This window comes from Bos taurus, chromosome 1 (genome assembly GCF_002263795.3).
Source record: "Bos taurus isolate L1 Dominette 01449 registration number 42190680 breed Hereford chromosome 1, ARS-UCD2.0, whole genome shotgun sequence".
NCBI classification, from domain to species: domain Eukaryota; kingdom Metazoa; phylum Chordata; class Mammalia; order Artiodactyla; family Bovidae; genus Bos; species Bos taurus.
The window spans coordinates 130279713-130301709 of NC_037328.1; the positions used below are offsets into that span (position 1 = coordinate 130279713).

Sequence of the window (21997 nt, forward strand, 5' to 3'; positions counted from 1 at the left end):
ACAAAGCTCATTCTCTCAACTCCAGGTGAGCCCTTCACTACTCCTGGTTTGGTTTGTTGTTTTTGTTCATTTTTTGTTTCTTTTCTGAATGTTAAGGGCTCCTCTTTTGTAAAATCCTTGAAGGCAAGGACTGCTTTCATCTCTGCTGTCCTAGCTCCTACTACAGGGTCTAAGACATTTTAGCTAGTCTGTGACTGTTTAACTTAGCATTTGTTAATTAGCCATTTTATCCATTCATCTGGACAGTTCAGTCCCTTGTATCTAATCCATGACCAAGTCCTAGCAACTCGACCAAAGTTGTTCTTAAATTTGCTTCTCTTGATCTCTATTGTTGGCACCACACCTTCATTTAAGCCACATTATCTAGTTATTTTTTCTAGCTGGGAATATATTGTAGCTTCCCAGCTTTCTCTAAAAACTCCCCTAACATTTCTCCACTCAGCTGATACAATAATGAGAGAGAAAGAAGGAAGGAAGGAAGGAAGGAAGGGAGAAAATGACCAATCTCATAAATCTGGAAATCTTGAAACTTGGCATATTCCAAGCAAATTTCCCATTCATGGAAGAAGTGTGACTGTGACCCCACAAACATATTTCTTATTTTAAAAAAGACATTAATTGGCTTTCTACCCTTCCTTTCACACTTGCAGTCACTTGCAAATAGCTGAGAGCCAACTAAAACCAGTAATAGGGAAAAATAGAGCTATTTAGCTCAAACAATTATGAAGTATTGCTGGTCCTGGCTTGAGGTCAATCTGGACCCACAGGGATTTTGTTGTCTTTGTTTCTGTTTTTTTCTCTTTTGTTGGCCTCATGGCATATAGAACCTTTGTTCCCAGACCAGGGATTGAACCCATGCCCCCTGCAGTGGAAGTGTGGTGTCTTAACCACTGGACCACCAGGGAAGTCCTGGACCCAGAGTTTCAACCGATGTTCTTTCTCCTTCTATTCCTCCTGCTCTTAGCACTCTTTTCCTCTGCATTTGGTTGCATTTTCTAACCTACTCCTTCACACAATGGAAGAGAGCTCTGGCTTTACTTATTTTATAGAGTTCCAGAGGAAAAAAGACCCTTTCCACATACAAATTATAAAGGTGACGTCGGTCCAGTTAAAGTCACCTGCTCTTCCCTGAATGAATCACATTTATCACTCTGGTCAGGGAGGTGCAGAGCTCTGATTGGCTGGGCCCCAACTCATGCCTGTGAGATAAGAGCAAAGCTCCCCCAAAGCGGTCCCACTAGGCCCTTGTAGAATAAGGGGCCGGGGCTTCTAAAAGAAAAGTGGGGACAGATCCAGTAGAGGTCCAGGCTTCTTTCTGCAGACTCTGTGTGGGGAGAGATTTCATGTGTGCCAATCTCCTTCTTGCCTCTGTTTGCTGAAATGGGTGCTCTTTCCTCTGCCTTGAATGCTTTCCCACCTCTTTGCCACTCACATCCTATATGACTAACTTCCTTTTTTTTTTTTTTTTTACTTGAAGTACAGTTGATTTACAATGTTATGCCAATCTCTGCTGTATAGCAAAGGGACTCAATTATACACATGTAGACATTCTTTTTTAAATATTCTTTTTCATAATGGTCTATCACAGGGTATTGAATATAGTTCCCTGTGCTATACATTAGGACCTTTTGTTTATTTGTTTTGTTTTCTGCACTGAAAGGTATGTGGAACTTCCCCAACCAGGGATCAAACTCCTGCCCCTGCAGTGGAAGCAGGGAGTCTCAACCATTGAACCACCAGGGAAGTCCCAGGACCTTGTTGTTTATCTGTTCTAAACGTGATAGTTTGCATCTACCAGCTCTAAACTGGAAGGCCACTGCTCCCCCTGCCTCCACCCTCGGCAACCTCAAGTATGTTCTGTATGTCTATGAGTCCGTTTTGTGGATAGGTTCATTTGCTAGACTATACATGTAAGTGATATCATATGGTATTTGTCTTTCTCTTTCTGACTTGCTTCACTTAGTATGATAATCTCTAGCTGCATCCCATGAGGTTAACTTCTATTTGGATGTTAGGTCTCAGCTTAAACGTCTCTCTGAGAGATGCCACCCCCGACCCCACACGTTGTTACATATATCTGCTGACATTCTCATAGCAATTTTGTAATTCAAAAATAGTTTTTTATTTAATTTCGTACTGGTTGAAAGTCTGTCTCCCTCAGTAGGCTGTAAACTCCACCAGGGCAAGGATTCCCTCAGCTTTAGCTCTTAGTTTTGCTCTTGGTTGCATACTTAGCTCCTAGTTTGGTTGCCTATGGTAGGTATTCACTCCCTTATTTATCCAGAAAAATAAATAAATAAAAGGAGGTGATAGGTGCTAAAGATTCAGGTAAATATGATATGTATCCCTGGATTCAGGGCTTCCCAGATGGCTCAGTGGTAAAGAATCTGCCTGACAATGCAGGAGGCACAGGAGACTTGGATTCGATCCATGGTTTGGGAAGATTCCCTTGAGGAGGAAATGGCAACCTACTCCAGTACTCTTGCCTGGGAAATCCTGTGCACAGAGGAGCCTGTCTGGCAGTCCACGGGGTCACAAACAGTGAGATACAACTTAGCGACTGAACACACACATATTCCTGCATTCAAGGAGTGTTGCTTGTTGTTTAGTCACCCAGTCGTGTTTGACTCTTTGCAACGCCATGGACTGCAGCACACCAGGCCTCCCTGTTCCTCATCATCACTTCTATATTTGCATTAGACCAGTAATTTTCAAACTGCAAGACTCAATGGATAGTAAAATTAACTCGGTGGATTGCAACTACAATTCTTAAAACATGAACTAGTATAACATAGAAAATAGAAACAGCCTAGAAAACACCAGACATGATGTTGCCTCTCACATGATGTGTGTTATTCCATCACGTTCTTAGTTCATTATATAATATTACAAATACACATATACACACATCCCTCTTAATGTACTGACTGGGTTGGAGTAAAATGCATCTTTTACTGTAGGTTGGGTCAAAAAGTTTTGGAAGTTCTGAATGAAGCTGCTTGGACTAAAGTATGATAAGATACTATCTTTCCAGTTCAGAGCAATCCAGACCTCCAGATATTAAGTTATGTCATCTTTGGAAAATAACACCTGCGAAGCTCATTCTCATTCAAAAATCCAGAGTGGAAGTAGAGACACAATTTCAGGATGCTCTTGCAGGGTGAACTCTGGGTTTCTGTGCTTTGATTGGCTTGTGTTACATCCTCAAGCCATTTAATCATATGTACAATTAAGTGTTTTCTCTATTCTTTCTTTTTCAAATAACAGATGACTTAATGTTTTTCAAAGCTGAATACAAAATTAAAAAAAAAACTTTTTCCCATTGCCATGTATGGTTGAGTCATAAATTGCATATTCCTAGAATTCACCAAATTAATTAAGAACCTGGAGGAATAGAACTCAGGGAGGCTAGAGTGGTGTGAGTATGGTGTGGAAGGAACTGGGGCTATTGTCCTGAACAGATGGGGTTTGAATCCCTGTTTCATGACTTGCTACGTGGATTCAGGTGAAGGGATCTAATACATATTTGCTGAAGACTCACTGAGAGGGAGGCCCTGTGTCAACTGTGGGGAGTATAGAAATAAACACCACGGGCTTTCTAGGTGGCTCAGTGGTAAAGAATCCACCTGCCAATGCAGGAGACACAGGTTTGATCCCTGATCTGGGAAGATCCCACGTACCACAGGGCAACTAAGCCTGTGGGCCACAATTATTGAACCTGTGCTCTATAGTCCGGGAGCCACAGCTACTGAGCCCATGTACTGCAATTACTGAAACACGTGTGACCTAGAGCCAGTGCTCCGCAATAAGAGAAGCCACTGTAAGAAGAAGCCTGCACACGGCAACAAAGGGTAGCTCCCATTCACCGCAACTAGAGAAAGCCTGCATGCATCAACAAAGATCCAGTGCAACCAAAAATAAATAACTCTTAAACAAATAAAACAAAACACTTATGCTGAAGCTGAAGTTCCAATACTTTGGCCACCTGATATGAAGAGCTGACTCACTGGAAGACTCTGATGCTGGGAAAGATTGAGGGTAGGAGAAGAAGGGGGCAACAGAAGATGAGATGGTTGGATGGCATCACTGACTCAGTGGATGTGAGTTTGAGCAAAGTCCAGGAGATAGTGAAAGACAGGGAAGCTTGGTGTGCTGCAGTCCACGGGATCACAAAGAGTCAGACATGACTTAGCGACTGAACAATAATACCATATCCTGTCTCCAAGGAATTTACAATCTGGTAGGAGATACAAGTAGAGCCTCAGTTTCCTCATCTGGAAAATGTATACAATAATAGGCCTTCATTTCCTCTGTTAGGAACATTAAATGAGTGAATTCAGATACTTAGTTTGGTGCTAATAGAGTGGCACTTGATAAATGTTTTCTATTCAATTTATAAAATGAAAAAAAAAGACACTCTTCTTCAGTGTTTAAGACTGAAAATCAGAAGCTGCAAGTCAGATGCAGTTCTGAAAAGCTAGATATGGAAATTTATAACTGAATAAAGGTCTGTGAATGTGGATGAGATATAGATATAGTTGTAGATGAAAGAAAGTCTGTGTAAATTCTGAATTATTTTAGTGTTTTTCCTTTGGGTTATATGTTTCTTCTGAGGAGTTTTTCAAATCTGGGATTGTATCAGTAAGGTATAGGTTTGCTAGGTTTTCTGCAATTACAAACAACTTCTAAATCACAGTGTCGAACATGGCGAAGGTTCACACCCAGTCTGCTCCTGTCAGCTTTGCAGGGTAGTCATCCTTCAAGTGTTAGCTCCAAGATCCACAGCACTGATCCTTTCTTGTGGTACCTTTACATCTGCATGTGGAAAGGAGAGGATCTGGAGAAAAACACACTCTGTGTCTTAAATGCTTCTACTGAGAGGCAGCAGATGCCACTTCTCATATTTCATTGGCCAAAGCAAGCCTCATGTCTCCATTCAGCTGTAAGGATTCCATCTAACTTCAAGGGAGAGAGGAAGTATAGTCCTCTCAAGGGCTCTGCAGGAGAAGAGAACTGGAAATATTAGCAAGTGGTGGTAATCTCTACCAAGGGTCTCATATTGTTACCAAGGCTGTTGCCCCAGAATCATACACTTGCCCCTCTCTCAAACGGAAACCAATTGTTCTTATTAAGCTTCAGGGAAAGAAAAAAACAAAACAGCCAAGGCAAGGGTCTTGTGGGAGGAGGGAGCATGGCTATTTGAAAAATCAAAAGGATTGGCAGGAGTGCAGGAAGCATGATATTGTTACCAAATTGGTGGACTAGACCAGTGCCAAGTTCCTAGCCCCTGCTGAGACCCCTTGTCTCAGATAGGGAAGTTCTTTTTCTGATCAGATTCACACATCCAACAAGGAAACCTATGTTGAGAAAGGATATGTGCTGTGGATCTTGGAGACCAGCATCCAGGCCTCCTCCTTCAGAGTCTGGGGATGATAAGTAACTTGTTTTAGGGCTTTGTGTAAGGCTTTTCACCTTTAAGGGCTCAGATTTCTTCCTGTGTAAGATGAGTGGGGTACATAATGTAAGTCTCCAGGCTCCAAGCTCTAATAAAATTCTAAGAGCCGCAGAGAGAAAAAAATAACTGTTTAAGCCTAATATGGCGGAAGAATTGACTTGCAATATATCTTGAGGCTCATTATATGCTCACTAGAATGCATTAGCATGCTCAGTGAAATAGCCATCATGCCTTGACAGTTGACAATCACCATGACAACCACCAGAAAAGGCTCTAGCAGGACTGAAAATGAGGGTTGCATCAATGCTAGGTCCCAACCACACCCCTGTTCTCCAATAACTCATGAATATTCCTCCCACTCTTCCCAAATCCCTCCCTTTTACTTTGACTGTTCAGTATGCATGGTGTCTCCATCAGAATTGGGTTGAGAAGTTGATTTGCCAACTAGAATCCTGCTTCTCCACTCTCCATTGAGAGTAAAGATCCTGCTGTTCTAGTCTCACCATAGGTTTCCTCATTGGATAAATGAATCTGATTGGAAAAAGAACTGCCCTAAGACATGGGGTCTTGGCTGGGGCTAGAACCCTGGAGCTCGCCTAGTCAACCAATTCAATAACAATATCAGGCTTCCAGCACTCCAGCCCATCTTTTTGATTTTTTAAATAGCCATGCTCCCTCCTGCCACAGGACCCTTGCCTTGGCTGTTTTTTTCCTTTCCCTAATTGTGACCTTTTGACTTTGCCAGGTCTTAGTTGTGGCACTCAGGATCTTCAGCTGCGGCATCTGGGCATCTAGTTCCCTGACCAGGGATTGAACCCAGCCCCTGACATCGGGAACATGAAGTTTTAGCCACTGGACCACCAGGGAAGTCCCTGATTATGACAATTTTTACTCCCACTCTTTGCTTAGTCTAATTTTCCTTCAGACTGAAGCAAGTTTGCCTTTCCTTAGGGAAAGTTTTGCTTTCTCTTCTCAGTCAATTCCTCTGGTATTGCTTTCAAAGCGTCAGGTGCCCCTACCTTACGGCATTTTGCTGTAATGTGCAGTTAATCATGTGATGATTTCATTAAAGACTGTTTCTTTCTCTGCTGCAGATGCTATAGGAATCATGTTGTTTTGTCCACCCCCATATCTCCATCATTTATCCAGTGCCTGGGGCTATTGCTGGTGAATGAAGAATATTCTCAAGAATCAGAGATTTTATTTACTATTTTCCCCTCCAAAGAGTTGTGTATTATTGGAATTTGACATGACAAATACTTGCCGATCTCATTCTGGAAGTTCTATCCAGATGGAACATCCCTGAACCCTCTGAATGTGTAAGTCTTGATTCTTGTACATTTATCCACCTCTTGACCAATCTGGGGGATTGAGGACTCAAGGAGCCATTTCACATTCTGCTTTGGTCCCCACCCTTTCAGATTGAGCAATCCAGGTTTCTGTTTTCCAGACCCATCCTGTACCTGCTAGCTTCCCCATTCATTTGCATAAGTATTTCCAGACTACTCTAGACCTGTGAGCTGGGCTTGACTGAAGTATCGAAAGTTGCTGCAAAAAGTCAAACCATCTCCTCTACCTACATTTTGAAATAAAGACTTGATTAAGAAGCAGAAAGTAAAGTCAACTCTTTGGTTTGGAGTTTACTTGAAAAAAAGTCTCTGATGAAGCTCATTTTTTAGCTAAAGTAATTCCCTTTGAAATTTGGGCTTTGTTGTGCAGATACTAGGCCCTGAGTGCTGTTAATGGACCTTAATATAGGTTCTGCAATAAAATTTCAGTAATGGATTTATCAGGGTGAAAATGTAAGCAGGCCCCTAGCCTGTTTGAGGCATTTCTGCTTCTGACTCCTCTTTAATGGGCCAGAAAATTCTGGATTCCAGTTGTTTAAGTTAGCAGATTATTTAAAACATTAATTACATTACATCCTTATTTATAAAAACAGGTTAAACTGCAGTTTCAAGTGGCTTGTCCACAACAAAAAACAGGGTAGAGCCTTTGTTGATAAATAACTCACATTCCACAAGGCAGAGTCACACCCAAACCTCTTGGGAATCAGGGCTACAATCTTTGATCTAGTTAACTCTGCATACCAGAGCTAATTGGTTTTAGAAGTACCTGATTTATTTTTTTTCAACATTCAACTTATGCTTCTTTAGTGAATGGCACCATTCTAGACTTGCAAGTTAATAGATGATGAAAGTCGCTCTGTCCGACTCTTTGCGACACCCTGGGTTTTACAGTCCATGGAATTCTCCAGGCCACAATATTGGAGTGGGTAGCCTTTTCCTCCTCCAGGGGATCTTTCCAACCCAGGGATTGAACCCAGGTCTCCTGCATTGCAGGCAGATTCTTTACCAGCTGAGCACAAGGGAAGCAAGTTAATAGAGTTGAAGACAAATTGCACTTAAAATACACTGTGATCAGACTTCTCGATTTGTGAGGCTGGTCCCTGAGTCTACTTCCTGTCCTTCTAGTGCCCTCATTGCCTCACAGGCTCCCTTGCTAGGGTCCACCCCTTCCTTTCTTGTTTTTTTGTCTGTTCTTCCTCAGTGATAATCATATCCCTGGCTAAATTATATCCCTTTTACATGATTTCTTTATCTATATATTTATATGTCTATTTCTAACTATATAATAGGTTATATATGAGCATGATAAAAATTTCAAAGAGCATAAAAGACAATAACCATAAAAACTAATTCTCCCTTCCACTCTGGTTTCCCAATCTCTAGTTCTCCTTTTCCAAGGCAACCACTGTTAGTCTCTTGTGTCTTTCTGATAATAATCTATGCATATACAAATAGTTGCAGACTTTACTGTTCTGCATCTTGCCTACTTCATAAAATAGTATTTTAGAGATTGTTCTTGATCAGTTCATATAGAAATGCTTCATTATTTTTGCAGTTGTATACTATCACATAATTCAGTTATGACCTGTGTATGTGTATGAATGTGCTCACAGGTGTAACTGTTTTATTGAATTTCTGTTCAAAGGCTTATTTAGCTCTTACTTTGCTTTCTGGAAGCATGTGGGGTCTGGTTCCCCCTGAGTCCTCTCTGTCTTCCACTGTCACTTTCTGTCCCCTTCCTCCCATGGCTGGTGGCCCTGGTGAGTGTGTGTGTATTTGTGGGGGGAGATTAGGTCTTTTTGAAGTGGTCTTTGAAGGCAGTTGGGGAAGAGGAGGGGAGAGAGAGGCAGCATGCCAGGCGCTGTGGGCAGGACAGGATGCTTGCGGCTTTGCCGGCTCTCTCTGATATGCGAGACCAGCATCCATGCCTCCTCCTTCAGAATTTGGGGATGATAAGTAACTTATTATAGGGCTTTGTGTAAGTCTTTTCACCTCTAAGGGCTTAGATTTCTCTCTGTGTAAGATGAGTATGGTATACAATGTAATTTCTGAGTCTCCCAAGCTCCAAACTCTAAAATTCTAAGAAAATTAACTCTCAAATATTCTGCTGGTGGGAGTGTAAAGGGTACATTTCACAGAGAGGGTAATTTAGCAATATCCTTCAAAATTACAAATACCGATACCTATGGACCCAATATTTCTATTTCTAGGGATTTATTCTGTAGTTACACTTGCATATGCTCAAAATAATATAGATTCAAGGTTGTTCATTACAGCATTATTTGTACATCAAAAGACTGGAAGTAGTCTAAAAATATCTATCAATAAGGGGCCAGATAAATATAGAGTATATCCTTACAATGGAACATTATATAACAAGAAAATAGAATGCAGATACAATGAAATATTGTATTACAACGAGAATGAGCGAAATACAGTTACATGCAGTAGTGTGTGAATATCAAAACAATGTAGAGGAAATGTAGAGCAGAAGAAGCCAAATTTAAAAGAAGCACACACTGTGTGAGTCTATTTAATTAAAGTTCAAAAACAGGAAATAGGAATCTCTAGTGATAGAAACTGGGACTGTAGTTAGCCCGAGAGAAGCGCAGTGACTGAAAAGGATCACAAGTGTGTTCTGAGATATTTTGTCATGTTCTCTATTGATTTGAGAAATTGTTACACAGGTCTGTTCTTTTTTTTTTTTCAGGTGTGTTCTCTTTGTGAAAATTTTATGATGTGGGCAGTTTGTTTTGTATTTTATGTAGCAGTAAAATTGTAAAAGAATACATAAACTCTATAAGCACTGATATGAAACAACCTGCTAGATATTACATGAAAAAAAAAAAAAAAGCATGAATCAAACACTTCCATAGGTGTGAAAAAATGGGGAATTATACCTGTACTTGGTTATATATTCATACAATATTTTCAGAAAGATGCTCAAGAAACCGACAACTTTGGTTGTGTGTGAAGAGAGATTCATAGCCGAAAGAGACTTCTGTGTGTTCTGTTGTACATTATAAAATGTATAAAGTTCCGTTGTATTATAAAATGAAAAGCACTCAAATTCTAAAAAGAAAAATAAATTTTTGTGAGCCTAAGAAATACTCAGAAGGCAGGCAGTACTCATAAGCAAGAAGAAGGAAAATACGGGTGAAATACGTCCCAAAACACCAGAAGATCATATACTGAACATATAACTCAATACTCAGGAGTGGGGGAGTGGGGGGTCATGTAGAACATTTGAATCTTCCAAAATCTGGAGAGAACCTTTTCTTTAGATTCACAACTTTAATCATGATTTAAAAACTAGTCACAAGTTGCTTTTTTCCTTTAAAGCTCTACTTATTAAAGGAATAAGATAAAACATACAATGGTTTTAACAGTAAGATATCAAATATCTTTAAAGGAAAAGATAACTCCCTCCCACCTAACCCCTCTTCTTCAGTCCTCTGAACTATCCAGTGATCAGCTTAGTCTAAAGTTTTCCACCCCTTTCTCTATGGCCACAGGAATATATCTATAAATGGTCAGCAATATACTAATAGGATCATAGCATTCTTTATCACTCTTCAGTTTGCATTTTCCACTTTAGCAATGTATCATGGGCATCCCTCTGGGTCAATACAGATAGGTGTAACCCATTTTCAATGCTGTAAAATATTGCATAGAAGGGAGACAGTACAATTGGTACTGTGTATTCCACTACCTATGGACAATCACATTGTTCCTAGTTTGTGTTTCTTTTGCACTTCAAGTAACACAATAAGCATCTGTATTAATTTCCTTTGGCAACTTTAACAATTACCACAAACTGGGTGGCTTAAAACAACAGAAATTTATTCTCTCCAGTTTCTGGAGTTCCAAAGTCTGAAGTCAAGGTGTTAGCTCTGAGGATCTGTTCTGTGGTCTTCGCCTAGCTTATGGAAACTGCCAGCAATACTTGGCATTCTTTAGCTTCTATGTGCATTACTCCAATTCTGCCTCATTCTTTACATCCCCTTTATCTCCCTGTCTCTATCTCAAATCTTTCTCTTTCTCCTGAAAGGATGACTGTCATTGAATTTAGGACCCACCCCCAAATGTGGATGATCTCATTTCGAGAACCTTAACTCCTTAATTGGAGAAGGCAGTGGCACCCCACTCCAGTACTCTTGCCTGGAAAATCCCATGGATGGAGGAGCCTGGAAGGCTGCAGTCTATGGGGTCGCTGAGGGTCAGACATGACTGAGCGACTTCACTTTCACTTTTCACTTTCATGCATTGGAGAAGGAAATGGCAACCCACTCCAGTGTTCTTGCCTGGAGAATCCCAGGGACGGGGGAGCCTGGTGGGCTGCCGTCTATGGGGTCGCACAGAGTCAGACACGACTGAAGTGACTTAGCAGCAGCAGCAGCAGCAACTCCTTAATTACATCTGTAAAGACCCTTTCTCCAGAAAGGCTATGTTCCCAGGTTCCTGCAGACAAATCTTTTAGAGGGCCAACATTTAACCTGCCACAGCATCCTTGGATCCATCCTTGCAACTAGTATTTTCTTTAATTTTTCAATAGTGAAGTTGCTCAGTTGTGTCCGACTCTTTGCGACCCCACGGACTGTAGCCTACCAGGCTCCTCGGTCCACGGGATTTTCCAGGCCATAGTACTGGAGTGGATTGCCATTTCCTTCTCCAGGGGATCGTCCCAACCAATAGGGTGGAGTTAATGTATTTCTTGGTTCTTGAATAAGTATATGTATTTAAATTTCAATAGATTACTCCTAGAAAGTTTGTGGCAATTTACACTCCCATCAGAGCTTGTTTCCCCAAGTAGTATTGATTGGTCTTGTTAATGTTGGCCAATCTAATGAGTGAAAAATGGATTACTGTTTTGTTTTACCATGAAAATTAGTGAAACAAGCATCTTTTTAATGAATCATTTGGATCTTCTCATTCATTAATTGCCTGCTTATACCTGTTGCCTGTATTATAAAAACATTTCCCTGATAGCTCAGTTGGTAAAGAATCTGCCTAAGATACAGGAGACCCTGGTTTGATCCCTTGGTTGGGAAGATCCCCTGGAGAAGCGAAAGGCTACCCACTCCAGTATTCTGGCCTAGAGAATTCCATGGGCTGTATAGTACATGGGGTCGCAAAGAGTCCCAAAGACAGGACTGAGCAACTTTCACTTCACTTCAAGTGGACTTTTAAAAAGCCAAATTTTCTTTTATTAAAGTCACTCAGTCGTGTCCAACTCTTTGTGACTCCATGGACTATACAGCCCATGGAATTCTCTAGGCCAGAATACTGGAGTGGGTAGCTTTTCCCTCCTCCAGGGGATCTTCCCAATCAAGGGATCGAACCCAGGTCTCCAGCATTGCAGGCAGATTCTTGACCAGCAGAGCCACAAAAGAAGTCCAAGAACACTGGAATGGGTAGCCTATCCACTTAGAGTGACTCACCTGTGTTAGAGATGAAGTGTGTTTGCCATGTTTGGTGCAGTTCTACTCCATCTGTTTATTTCTTTTATAAAGAACTTGTCTTAGTGTGATGTCATGCAAAACTTGCAAAGTATTTAGGTATTTTTTTGGGGGGGGGATGAGTCTGGGCTTCCTGTCTTAATGTTTCACCTCACTAAAGTTATATTAGTATTCTTTAAAAAAATTTCTTGTCTGTTTTGTATATTTTTATGTCTGTCTTTTCTGGAACCTAATTTTTGAATATGGCATGGCTCTAGATTTGACTACTTATGAAGGAATTAAATCAGGATCACTGATCAAATAAACTATTCTTTTATCACTGGCTTGTATGTCACCTTTGCTTTAATTACTAGATTTACTAGAGATTTCATCCCAGACTACTGGACTGTTTACCTGAGCTATTACACAACTTTACAACAGAGTACCTTTACAGTAAGTTAAAATTTTGGTTTTCAGTAAGAGAAATTCAAGTGAACCACTAAGAAAGAGAACCATGAAATTTCCCAGTTGAGGTCAAAAGATAACAGGAGATAAGGTATGCGAACAGAGCTGGGTAAACTGTAAGGCTTTGCAGATAAATGCTGGTTGTTATCGCAAAAAATGAGCACACAGAAAAAGAATCTTGGGCTTGAAAGGCTGAACTTTTGCTTTGATGGCCAATGCAGGGATTGAAGGGTCAGCGGCTGGGAGGCCGACCTAACTAACATCCCCACCCATAGAACAGGACTGACAGAGCCGGAGAGGGAAAAGCAAAGTGCGTACCCAGGAACCTAGCAATCGGTTCAAAGTCGCAGAACTGAGGCCAGCGATTGACAAGAGAAAGCCGGCAAGTAAACGTAGGAACAGAGGAATCTCTCGGAGATGGCTTCGAAGGTTGAGGCAGGTGCTGGGTCTCTCCTGAAAGTAGCTTGCTGGGAATTCCCGATCCCAAGTCCTCCCAGAGCCGCAAAGAGAACTGCCTCAGAGCACCACCGGCACAGGGCAGGCAGCCGTGGAGAAAGAGGCGAGGGTTCCGCCTAACTCTCCTCCCAGCTGGGACCGGCGCGGCCCGGCCCGGCCCGCAGATCGGGGATTGGCCGGAGCGGCGCACGGGGCGGGGCGTGGGCTGCTGGGAGGTGGGGCGGGAAGGCGAGCGCGCGCGCGCGCGGGCACGGCGGCGGCGCGCGCGTGCTCCGTCGGTCGGTACGGCGGCGGCGGAGCTTGCCATGGCAGTGGGCGGTGGGCTGGTGTAGCGCCGCGCGGGGCAGGCGGTCGGCGATTGAGAGAGACGGGAATGGGGGCGCCGTAGCTGGAAGGTTGCGGCGGCCTGGTCTGCTGAACGCGCACCAGGAGCTGAGAGCGGGCGGCCGCGGCGGCGGCGGAGCGCTGAGCAGGTGAGTGCAGCGGCGCGGGACCCGGATGCGGCACGGCTGAGGCGCGGCGCGGTCGCGGCGGGCCTCTGAGGTGCCCCGGCGCGGGCCGCGGGCGCGCTCTTACCCGCCACAGCCTGCAGCGCCGGCGACTGGGGTGCCCGCGCCACGCTTCCTGCTGGCGCCGAGGACACCCGCCCGCCGGCCCGTGGGGGCGTTTGGCTCGCCTGCGGCCTCCCGGGCTCTCCAAGGTGAGCGGCGCTCCCCGGCCTCCGGGCGGCAGGGATGGGGCCGGGCGCCCTGGTCTGCCGGCGGTTTGAGTCGCTTTGATGAGGGGCGTCTGCGGAGAGGGGGCGTCCTCTTTTCCTGAGTCTCAGCGGCCACCAGCGAGCTGCCGACTCTCAGATACCTTTTTGCGCAGTGTATTTTAGGGCCGGGGATCCTGGACTGTTGGGATAGGGTCGTGTTTTCAGATCCCAGAGCCTCTGGTGACCAGTCCTGGGGCCTTGAATCTGAGTATCCGGATTTGTTAGTGGGAACAATTACACGTACTTCACCCGGGTTGTTGTGAAGCTAGCACAGGGTGATGTGCGTGACCGAACAGCGAGTGCTGGATCAGGTGGCTATCAGGAGTAACTCTGCTGAAGCATCTTACCTTGTTAACTGTCCCTGATACCTGGTTGCTGGTGTACTTTTGGGGGGCACGCTTATTTCCGAAGTGCTTTGATGTTGCAGTAACCTCTACTGAAGTTGCTTAATATTAGAGCCTGTTATCTTAACAGTATCCAAGATCGTGGAGTCGCTCTCTTTTATTTTTTTGCGAAGGCTTTCTTGGAATACCTGTCTCGGGTACTGAATGGGAATTGCTGCTGAAATAAAACTGAGCGAATTTACCATTCTCTTCGGATGCAAGACGGTGGGACGCATTAAACTTGAAGTGCTTTGCTGTTTAAAATCTTAAGTGCCACTTAAACTCTGTCACTTGTTACAGAGTATAAACAGAAGAATATGGAAACAGACTCCTTTTTCTGCATTGCTACATGCACGAAGGGAGTGACAAGTGGTTTTGTAAACATCATTGTGGGCAGTGTTACTGTCTGGTGAAGTCATCATAATTAAATTAGATGAGTACTTATTTTGAAGCCCTGAATGGATGTTTGAAAATATGAGTCCTAATAAAATCATCGCCAACGAGTCAGAATTCTCAGCAGTTCATTAATCATTTGGGGATTTTTAGGTTACACTGTTAAGATTTTTATGGTAAAAGCAGAACTGCTTAAGTCATGATAATGTAGAATCGGAGAGGGTGGTCAGGATAAAGATCTTAACTTAGTTTCAGAAGGCAAGTGTGGAGCAAAGTTAAAATCTTAAACTTTAGAACTGAAATTGTATTCACCAAAGCAAAAACGGTTGAAACCGAAAACTTTGTTGTACAATCTCTGATTCCCATCCTGAGGGTCTTCTGCCTTCAGAGAGTTTTTTAGAGGTGGGGAAAATTGAGTTGGGTTTTGATTTATTTCCATTTTGCCCCTCTTGTCTGTATTTCCTACTTTTCTTAGAGACTGTCCGGAAAGGTTTTTGATCCAACTTGCTTTGTGACTGTAAACAAAATATATAGAAAAAATTAAAATTAACCTTGTAATCTAAATTATGTACTTCCTTGTAATCTAATTGTTGTTCTTCCTAAGTTAAGACCTTCCCTATTTCACTGGTGAAACGAACAGTAAAAGCGCTACTAGTCACTGCGAAAAGGTCGAAAGTCACATCTTGGTTCTTAGAGCTGATTATTGTTTAGTCGCTAAGTTGACTTTTTGTGACCCCTTGGACTGTAGCCCGCCAGACTCCTCTATCCCTGGGATTTTCCGGGTAAAAATACTAGAGTAGGTTGCCATTTCTTTCTCCGGGGTATCTTCCCAACCCAGGGATTGAACCGGCGTCTCCTGCATTGGCAGAGGTTGACAGGAGAATTCTTTACCACTGAGCCACCAGGGAAGACTGGTTTTGGGTTCCACATAGCTGGGACTTTGGGAAGCCACCTGTCTTCTTGGGCCTCAGTTTTTGTTTACAGAATTTGAGAGTCTCTGTGGCCAGGAGTTGGGAGGTTGTGGTTCATTAGAGAATTATTATATAAAGTGTCCTTCCAGGACACTACATTTTTATGGTTTTCTTTCTCTTTATCTCTTCTGTTGACTTTTTCTTCTCTTACTGAATTCTGAACATCCTAATGCCTCAGGGCATCCAAGCCCGTCTCTCTCCTTTTTTTCCACCTGTATTCTTTCTGCGTGATCTCATCCTGTCTGGTGGTTTAAATACTACCACTGTGCTGTGGACTCTTCAGATTTTTATCTCCAGCCCTGACCTTCAGATTTCTTCTACCTGCCTATATATCTTCACTCCATTTGTGTTCAAAGTGGAGCTCTTGATTTTCATTCTTCAATCTATTCCTTCTCCAGCAGTCTGGATTTCATAAGAGCACCCATCTGCCCCCTCTTCCTTCTACTTAAGTGAAAAATCTGGTGGTCATTCTTTCTTTTCTTTCTTAAATTTTGGCTGCCCTGAGTCTTTGTTGTGGCTCAAAGCCTTCTCTAATTGCAGCTCTCTAGTTGCCGCATGCTGATTTAGTTGCCCTGAAACATGTGGAATCTTTGTTCCCTGACCAGGGATTGAACCTGCATCCCCTGAATTGGAAAGCGGATTCTTAACCACTGGACCACCCTGGTGATCATCCTTTTTTGTGTTTTTAAATTAAAAAAAAAAAAATTTTTTTTAAATTGAATTGTGATCATCCTTAATTCATCACTTTGCCTTACTGCTCCTCCACCACCCAGAGCAGACCCTGTTGATTTTGCCTCCAAGATATATTTATTTTTATTTTTTAAAAAATGAAGCCAACTCTGTTTATTTTTATTAATTTATTTTTGGCTGCACTGGATCTTCATTGCTTTGCTTGGGCTTGCTCTAGTTGTGGTGAGCAGGGGCTTGTCTTTGTTGTGGTGCTTGGCCTTATTACGGTGGCTTCTCTCGTTGTGGAGCATGGGCTCTAGGTACATGGGCTTAAGTAGTTGCTGCACGCAGACTCCAGAGCTTGGGCTCAGTAGTTGTAGCTCAGACCCAGTTGCTCCATGGCATGTGGAATCCTCCCAGACCAGAAATCGAACCCATGTCCTCTGTATTGGCAGGCAGACTGTCATCCACTGGGCCACCAGGGAAGTCCATGTTTGTTTTTATTGCCACCACTCCAGTTCTTCCTGGTTAGTAGCTTCCTAACGGGTCTCCTTGCCCCTGACCTTGTTCTCCTACAGTCCATTTGCAGACAGCAGTCAGAGTGAACTTTACTTACTTTCCTGCTCCAGTGACTTACTACACTAAAAAGTAAACCCAAACTCTTTTCCTGCGTTATCAACTAATTATCTTGTTTATTTCTTTGTTCATTTGTTTGTGGCCTTTTCTCTCCAACATATTATACGCTCTCTGATGGAAGGAACTTTTTCTTCCCTGAGGTTTTCTCAGTGAGCAGAACAGTATCTGGAAAATTTAACTATTATTGAATGGATGAATGCATGAATGAAATACATTATAAAATCTTCTAATTCCAAGTATAACATGTATTGAACACATGATCTTTTTTTTTTTTTTTGTCCCAGGTTTGTGCAAATGAGGAAGTAATCACAGGGCCTGGAATTATTCTATTAGGTATCCTTCCTCTCTCAGTCTTCATTAAGATACTGCACCTCCTGAAAAGACTAAGCATTTAGACGTTAAGCCATTGACAGCAAGAACAAATGTGGATTTTGTCCATTGTATACTGGATCATTAGTATTTTTGTGAATAAGAAACCAAGCAAGCTTTTCAGCCTTGTTTTGTTCTTTAGAAGCATTAAATTTTGGTCCTGACTGGAGGGAACTGGTTCTGTAGAATGTGGTACTTTAATCCAGTATTGCATACCAAATTGTATAGGGTAGCAGTTGAAATTTTTAGAGAACAGGCATTTTTGTTTCAGTTGCATTATATATATATATTTTTTGAATGTGAGACTCCCCCTACCCTGCCTATGTGCATTTATGTGTTTCCTCTGAACCATTTGATTCAGTTGTATCCTAGCATATCTTGGAGATAAATCTCTATCATTTGTCTTCTGTTAACTGCTCACTTGCAAGCTTTGTCATGTTGTAGAAAGAGGCAAATATTAATAATTCAGGATTTTCCCCCTGCCTGAGACTGAAGCCCTTAAAACTGTCTAGCAGGTTTGTGAAGAAAGAAGGGTATGGAAAAATCAAAGTGTAGAATTCCATTGTCAGAGTAGATAATAGGAAAAAGATACGTTGGATAAGGAAATCCTAGACAAGAGGAATAATACTGAACGTTTAGTAGAAGAGAAAAAGAAAAGGAAGATAGAGGAGAGCATTATAGATATTCAGGCTTGGGTGGGACAAATTCTCTTCTTACTTCTTTTACCTTCTCACCTACATCTCCAAACTTTGACACTTTGGATTATTTTTCCCTCTGCCTTCTCTGCATTCCCTGATTTGTATGGGCTATTCTTCTAAGGAATGTCTATGTATCTTTGGTAGTCTGGGACACTTTTTGTGAGAGGATACTAATTCTTTCTTGAAGAGGTCTTTCTACTTCTCATAATCAAGGTCTGACTCTCTTGATTTTCCAGCCACTTGGTCCAGCTTTACCTTTTGGAGTGACTCTAAACTGGTGTACTTCCTTTTTTTATTTTTTTTTTCCTTTTTAAAAAAAAATTAATTATATTTTTATTTGGCTGTGCTGGTTCTTAGTTGTGACATGTGGGACCTTTAACTGAAGCATGCAAACTTAGTTGAGGCATGTGGGATCTCATTCCCTGACCAGGGATTGAACCCGGGCCCCCTGCGTTGGGAGCACGGAATGTTAGCCACTGGACCAACAGGGAAGTGCCTGTACTTCCTTTTAAAGTTGTTCTCTCATGTATCATGGTAACCTTTCTGTTATCATCCCCAGGTTAAATAATCCTGAGTCACAAGCTTCTAGTTGAGAGAGGAAAAATGAAAGGAATTAGATGTATGGTCGGGTGTGTATAGTGTGTTACCTACCAGTTACTCTGATACTGCAGATTGCATATGTCTAATTTAGACCTTTCTTTTTCTGAGTTACTAGATTTTTTTAAAGTAAGAGGACATTTTTAAAAGGAGAGTGACATTGAACTTTAAAAATTTTGCAAAAACATTTTCATGTACAGTCCTATGAGTTTTAACACGTACCTAGATTGTTTTTACTTTCTTTACTTTTTTTCAATCTTCTTTTTTTAAAATCTTTTTCTGCCTAGATTCCTGTAACAGTGTACAGAATAATTTCAACACCCCAAAGAATTCTGTCATGTTACCCCTGTGCAGTCAACTCCCCTTCATTAAAAAAAAATTAATTTATTTTTTGGCTGTGCTGGGTCTTCATTGCTGCACAGGCTTTTCTCTAGTTGCAAGGGAGGGCTGCTTTCTAGTTGTGGGCTTCTCATTGCTGTGATTGTCTTGTTGTGGAGCACAGGCTTGAGGGCATGTAGTTGCAGCATGTGGGCTCAGTGGTCTCAGCTCCTGGGCTCTAGAGCACAGGCTTAACAGTTGTGGCACATGGGCTCAGCTGCACCATGGCATATGAGATCTCCCTCAATTAGGGATCGAATCAGTCTCTCCTGCATCAGCAGGTAGATTCTTTACCTTTGAACCACCAGGGAAGCCCACTGTTTTCCTTTTTAACACTTGGACTTACTGTTCTTTTTTTCTAAACAGAATATTCCTCATAGCAAGAAATATTTCTCAAGCAAAAAAAAAAACTTGGAATAAGTGGATAATTGATCAATGTAATTGTTGGTATTCTTTTAGAAAAAAGTACTATGTAGATGGAGGAATGTTCTATTGTTGTTCAGTCTGTAAGTCATGTGTGACTCTTTGCGACTTCATGAACTGTAGCACGCCAGGCTTCCTTGACTTTCACTGTGTCGCTGAGTTTGCTCAAACTCACGTCCATTAAGTCTGTGATGCCAGCCAACCATCTCATCCTCTGTCATCCCCTTCTCTTCTTGCCCTCAATCTTTCTTAGCATCAGGGTCTTCTCCAATTAGCTGGCTCTTTGCATCAGATGGCCAAAGTATTGGAGCTTCAGCTCTAACATCAGTCCTTCCAATGAATATTCAGGACTGATTTCCTTTAGGATTGACTGGTTTGAACTCCTTGTAGTCCAAAGGGACTCTCAAGAGGCTTCTCCAGCACTACAGTTTGGAAGCATCAATTCTTCGGCTCTCAGCTTTCTTTATGGTCCAACTCTCACATCCCTACGTGACTACTGAAAAAACTGTAGCTTTGACTATACGGACTTTTGTTGGTAAAGTGATGTCTCCACTTTTTAATATGCTGTCTAGGTTGGTCAGAGCTTTTCTTCCAAGGAGCAAGCATCTTTTCATTTCTGCAGTGATTTTGGAGCCCACGAAAATAAAATGTGTCACTGTTGCCACTTTTTCACATCTATTTGTCATGAAGCTGTGGGACCGGATACCATGATCTTAGTTTTTTGAATGTTTTAAGCCAGTTTTTTCACTCTTTCACCTTCATCAAGAGGCTGTTTAGTTTGTCTTCTCTTCTATCCAAGGTTGTCTATACTTCTGGCAATCTTGATTCCAGCTTGTGCTTCACCCAGCCTGTCATTTCGCACGGTGTACTCTGCATATAAATTAAAGAAGCAGAGGGGCAACATACAGCCTTGATGTACTCCTTTCCCAAAAGGCTTTAAATTTTAAAAAAATTATTGTAAAACTTCTGGAACCTGTCAAATGAGGCAAATCCCATAATGTCAAGTTACAATAGGGAACATCTAACAAAGAAATTTGGCGGCTAAGTCTGTGATAATATCATAATGGATGACATCACATATCTTTTCATCTCCCTTCGATAAATCCAGAATTCCCACTTACTGCAATTGCAGGGTAGGCTAGGGTAAACTAGAGATTAATTTTGCGAAGGGTTATGTTATGAAGTCTCAGCTTTTCTCCCTTTTCTCTAACATTGTCACTTTTTGCTAGCTTATCTATTTTATTCTGCATTTAGTTATTTTAGGTATTCCACTTTTCTAGGATTGGAGGGAAAAGTGTGCTATCTTTATAGCTTTAGTGTTTTGCAAAGGTAGCTTTCTTGTTTCCAGCCTAAAATAGTCAGTAATCTAGAAATTCCCTCATTTCCTCAAAAAAATTTACAAATCCTTCCCCTAAGTCCTGCCTCTAGATCTTTCCCGGACTTCTTCATCAAGAATGTATAGTTCCTCATTTTCTTAAGTATTTAAAGTAGGTCACCTGAGGTTATTAGCAGTTGCCTCTTTAATTGGGAGTATCTATTGCCAAAACAAAGGATGTTAATCTGGCAGTCCCCTGTGTTGTGGTATTGTTAAAGCCCAGGCCAGCAGTTCACAAGGCCCTGCTGCAAACCCAGGAGGACTGGCGCATCCTGGACCCTGTAGCTTGTCTTCTGCTGCTCTGGCTGCTTGGGAGACCACCAGACAAATGCTCATTTGCCTTCAGTGGAAATGCGATCCTGATTATCCATGCCTTCAGGAGGAGGATTATGTGGATTAAAAGAAATCCATGGATAATCCAGAAGCTTTATTTAAACTGCAGTTTAACCACATTCCTGACCATAGTTTTTCCTTGCATTTCTAATAACTAATTTATAATATTTACCAATTTCATGTTTATCTTCTTGTACCATTTAGAAGTAATGGTAGTTACAAAGTAAAGAAGATATGGGAGGGGACAAAGGAGTTGGATAATCTATAGGCTTTGCCCCACATGACTCCGTGTTGACTGGATGGTTTAACCACAGTGCTTACTAGACCTTGAAGACCAGAATTCCATGAATTCCTCACCTGCTGAGCCACTGGAAGAAATTTGAGGTGATTGTCAATAAGAGGCCAAACTCCATTTTGAGACATTTGTACTTTACTAGCTTAAATGATTGAGCTTTTGTGATTTAAATGAGTACTGGAGATTGTCAGAATTATAAATTTACTGCAATTTGAAGTTCTCCTTAATGTTTATTTAATCGCTTAAACTGCTAACCATTTTCATAGGAACTAAACTGAAGATTTGCTATTTGAAATATAAGTGTTTGTCGCCAGGCAGCTATCCTACTGCCTCTGACATGTTACTTACATGTAGTTACACAGTAGTTAATTTCTATTAAATAGTTGAAATACAGTTATTTAAAAGTGCTTATCCCTGATGCTGGAAAAGATTGAAGGCAGGAGGAGAAGGGGACGATAGAGGTTGAGATAGTTGGATGGCGTCAACTAGATGGACATGAGTTTGAGTAAGCTCTCGGAGTTGGTGATGGACAGGGAAGCCTGGTGTGCTGCAATTCA

At 41.9% G+C, this 21997-nt stretch overlaps 1 protein-coding gene across 3 annotated transcripts in view; it reads left to right on the top strand.

Annotated features, from left to right (window-relative positions):
• The first annotated feature begins 13410 nt into the window (after positions 1-13410).
• Positions 13411-21997, top strand: part of PIK3CB (phosphatidylinositol-4,5-bisphosphate 3-kinase catalytic subunit beta) — a 179187-nt gene continuing 170600 nt past the window's right edge. The window contains exon 1 of one of the 3 annotated variants that reach the window (NM_001206047.2): positions 13411-13636. The gene's annotated coding sequence lies outside the window, so the exon portion shown is untranslated. Of the gene's footprint in view, positions 13637-13776; positions 13864-21997 lie in introns of those variants that run through there. The other 2 variants (XM_024988896.2, XM_059884087.1) reach the window with 2 other exon arrangements.